This window comes from Sylvia atricapilla, chromosome 1, assembly GCF_009819655.1.
Source record: "Sylvia atricapilla isolate bSylAtr1 chromosome 1, bSylAtr1.pri, whole genome shotgun sequence".
NCBI classification, from domain to species: domain Eukaryota; kingdom Metazoa; phylum Chordata; class Aves; order Passeriformes; family Sylviidae; genus Sylvia; species Sylvia atricapilla.
In genome coordinates, this window is record NC_089140.1 from 109,228,232 (window position 1) to 109,233,177 (window position 4,946).

A 4,946-nucleotide genomic window follows, 5' to 3' on the forward strand; every position below is an offset into this window, starting at 1 on the left:
ATGGAAATAGGTTGTGTGACATGGCTGCTTTGTCCTTTGAGTCTACCTAAACATGAAGAAAACATGAAAACAGTATCCTGAATTTTGGTCAACACAGGAAAGACTAAGTTTGCTAAATTGTCATTGTACAGTTGTCTATAATAAAGGGGAGCTGGATCCAGCAGTTCTCTGTCCTGCTGCAGCTGGCAGTCAGTACTGTGAGAGTTTGTGAAGTGTGGGAGTGTCTGGTTCATTATGTTATTTGGTTGTGATCTACTCACTATCAAAGAAATAACAAGTAATGAGGAAAGTAATAAATGAACCTCACAGACACACATTAATGAGGAAGTCATGGTAGAGATAATAATGAGGATCCAGAATGCTTCAGACACTGATTGATGGTCCATTAGAGGAACTACTCAGGCAAAACCCTCAAGAATGTCAACCTGAACAATTATTAACTGATAGGAAGGGGAAAATATGATTAACATGAATGTTGTGAAAAAGCTGAGGCTGCTTGAGATATGGGCTATCAGAAAAGGGTTGTAGATTTATGTAAAAATGACTATGGGGGGTTTAGGGGAGGGATCAAAAGATCCAAAGAAAAGTAGGGGGAAATGGGGCCAGAAACTGGAGAGACCCACCTGCAAAAGGGCCAGAGGAGACCACAGGTCTTAGGACTCATAGATCAATGTACCAGCACATGGAGGGACTTGCATGGAAGGGTCAGTGTGCCAGGAACTGGAGGGACACAGGGCTTGTAGATCTAAAGCAGCTGGAGGGACTGGTATGTGTGTTTTGTGTGTGTCTTGAAAGGTCCAGGTGCCAGCAGCAGCTGGAGGGATCAGGTTGTGTGGTGGTGTGTAAGAGGTCTAAGTGCTGGCAGCCAGAGAGGTCTGTGTGTGTTAATATTTCTTCAGTGAGTTTAATCCTGTGTTTGGGGTTGTGTGTGCATAATTGACAAGGAAACTTCAAGCTGGACTAGCTGGTGAGTTGGAGGTAAAATTTCCACATCTGAAGGACTCAAACATTACACTGCCCTATCTGACAAGCAGAAGGTGACTTGTATACCACGCCCAAGCATGGACATTTAACAGGTTTAGAGGCTGTGCTAACATTTAAGGAGACTCTGCATGTTTGGGTGTGTCTCTGGATGTGGAGAATGAGGGCACACATTTTTTCACCAGAGAACCTACATTCTGATTTCCTGGAGGGGAGGAAGAGGACAGGGCTGTGTGCCCTTCTCTGAGTTTGGGGAGCATTACAGAGGGGTTGTGCTGCCCATGCTGCTCTGTGTGTGTGTGCAGCAGCCTTCCCCCCCAGCCACTTCAGGGACCCCTGTGTGTGTGTCTGTGTCTTGGACACAACCTTACTGCCAGCCACTCCTTTGAGATGGAAGAGGAGCAGCAGCCAAATCCTTGGGACTGGGATGTAGCAATCACATGGGACCATTCCTGGCTGGGGATGTTGGCTGGGGAGCTGGATCCCGGGTCTGGGAGATTTAGTGGCTCCCTAAACACCCCTGACAAACAGAGCTACAATTCAGTAGGATTTAGAGAAAAAAACAAGTAAGCATGGAAATAAAAGGGCGAGAGGAAGCAAAACATCCCTCCCTGCGGACACTTTGCAAAGGGAGATGGCAGCCACCATGGGCACAAATCATCACATTTGTGGTGTTTTGGAGGGGGGCTGTGAGAGAGAGAGTGCTAGTGATGGAAATGTCAGGTCACACCAGATGGTTGGGAGACTGGTATGTGAATGTGTTCACATTTAAAGGTCAGCAGCTACTTTGATTGCCTGGGATGGGTGTTGATGATTTTAACATTTGTCATGCAATTTACCCTAATTCTGGGCAAGAGCAGTTCAAACGTATGGAAATTTGATGAGGGAGCAAGTCTTCCTCTGAATGCTACTGCACAGCAAAAAGCAACAAATGTGTATTCTTCTGTATCAATGCTATATATGTAGTCCTTCTCTGATTCATATTCTCTGAAATGTAGTTGTATTTAAAGCATTCATAGCTGGATTTATTAGCTTTTGTTGGAATCCAAAGATTCATGAAAACAGCCAGAAAAAATTAACAAAGATTTGTCAGAGCTAACAAACATCCTGGATAGGAAAATACCCTACTATAGCTGTCTTAAAATAACTTTCCTATTTCCACACATCTTCATCAGCAGTTTTCATGCAAATAATCCTCCAAATACGCCTTCAATTAAGATATGCACATAGATTTACATGGAGTTAAGAAGACACAAATGAGACTGTTCATAAATTCAACCCTGGCTACAATCCTTAACATTATAAACTGTGAGCATTTTATAAATTCAAATGTGAAGTACCAGATTTATGACTGTAGGGATTTATATTTTTGAAATCCAGATTACATGAGACGCTTACCTGTACTTTCATCAGAAGAGAGCTTAATACACAGAGCAGTATTACAATATAATTTCAACACATTAAGGAAGATACAAATTCCATAGGGTATATCCTAAAATCTTAAACTTTCACCGGAAAAAATCTTAAACTTCTGCACATTCATTTCAAACAGGAATCAGTGAAGTGCATGATTTAAAACTGAATCTCCCAGTCAGTGAGTGTGAACAGCTCACTTCCATGGAGCCAAAAGGGAGTTTTTTTAAATGTCCTTAACTGACCTAAAAATTCAAGAGGAGTATTTTTTTTTCAATTTTACAATGCAGAAAAATTACTCAGGAAATGCAGAATGAGGTTCAATATTACACTTCATTTTTTATCACAAAAGTTATGCTACTAGTTCAAGTTTCTGAACAAATACATTTTTCTTAGAAAGCTCTACCAAAAATGACTTAATGATCTTAATTTTGGAGAGGTACATTTTACACATTTACAGATAATATAGACACTTATCCCAGGTCTGAAACTGTCTATGATGGCTGGTCAGAGAGCTACACGTGGGCTTGCATCCTGGGTGCTTTCTTTATTTTCCTGGAGCGAGTTTATTCACAGATAGTTTTACTAAAAATATTTACCATAAAGATCTCTCTGTAAGATCACTGAATACTAATATGAAAGTGAACACCACCAATGTTAAATCTGGACCAATCCATTTATCTTTCCTGTCCTCACACTGTAGTGATTCAGGTTGATTTGCAACAAGGATTTACTCTGCCCACGTGCCTGCTTAAAGCACATTCCACTCTCTACACACCAGAACTAGTGTGAAAACCCCAGTGCTGTGTTCCCACAATATGCAGGACAAGGGTTTGGTCTGTGGACATTGCTAGAGGTGCTCTCAAATGAGGAACAGGAGCAGAGCAGGCAGCCCAAGGAGTCAAAGACCCAGACCTAAGTGAATGTTTTCTTCTCTGCTCCTCCTTTTCTGGGCTCCAGATTTGCTGTACAGCTGGACCCAGCAGAGTATGTGCACATCGTATGCACTGTGTGCATGACCCATTCCCCACTGCTGAGCCTATCAGGAGTCACAGCATGGGCTTAAAAATAAACTAACTCCAATACTGAAGTCAGTGGCTCAGGTGTGGAATAATAAAGAAAAAAACCCACAAACTTAGGTCATTGTTCTAGCTACTTTTTGGTCTGTCTTCAAGAATCTCAGCACTGCAGAAAATCTTTTAGTCATGCCACCTACTACCTATGCTAAACAGGATACACACCCTCCTATTCCTGATACAGGCAAACCAGCTTACTGCTGTTGGCATCACACAGATCAGCTCTGCTCAGTTTAGCTTTTGCACAAGTAGCAAATTACTGAGTCATAATGTCTCAGTCTGGCTGGCATGGCATTGTCTAAATGCAAAAAAGGGACTGATCCTAGACACCAGCCCTCCTATTTCAGCTGAGTTGTGTCAGGTGTCTCGTGCCACCCACGCCAGGCAGACATGGTCCCAGAGTGCAGGGCAGGAATCATGACTTGTCATTTTCTTTAAGTGCAATTCAGAACAGAAAAGTAGGCTTTTTCTCTTTTATTTTCCCCATAGGTCTCTTTATCCACTGCTATGAGACCTCAGGGTCTTTTGCTAAGACACAGATGCCATCAGCTGAACTACTTTTGCCTCTGATAAATAGGATCTTAATTCTCCTCTCTTCTTGGAGTGCATTTTCAAGCTATCTTTGGGGCTGGTAGTTCAGATAATTGTCTCAAAAGGAAAGGATAACCAACAATTAAACTGCCTCTTCTGAAACAGCCAGGGCTTTTCTTCAAATCTAGAATTACTGCTTAGATACTTTTGTAGCATTGATGCAGTAATGGCAAAATATCTGTATTTTGCTCTGTGTTATGAAATTATGAAGAAATATATGATAATGTCTTTTTCCCACTTCTTTCAATGACATATATTCTAGTTTGTTACAAAAGACAGCTCTAAAGTTGAGATTTATGGGTTTGTTTCATGCAACAAGATTATGAATTTTTGGGCAGCAGACAGATTCCATGTGGTTGCTCTCCTTGTCTTCTCCTTTTTCTGAGCATCAACAGAAATAACTGGGAAAAAACAACAACCACAACCACTCAGACTGATTAACTGATTACTACTTACACTCTAACTGGTATCATGAAGGCTGCAGACAGGTTTACACTGGAGCTCTTTTGCTCATAAATTCCTGAACTTCTACTGGAGATGAAAAGTTCCATGCTTGATCTATGCCTTTGGATCCGTCTACTGTGAAAACAAAATAGCATCAAAGAAGTTTAACTGGAATGTCAAGAACTTAAAAAAACAAAACCAAACCTCATTGTTTCACAAGGTTGCAATGCTTAATCCTACAATATGTAAACATGGTCACTTTTCCAATGCAATACTCACGGGGAAAAACACTTGTGTGCTCTTTATGAGATTTGAATCTTATCTAAACATTTTGATGGAAGATTATGATTAACTTCTTAATGATAGCCTTTCTGCTTCACAATTACTAATATGTAGCTAGAACCAGCCACATTTGTCTGCTAGAGCTCTGTGTATGTGCAC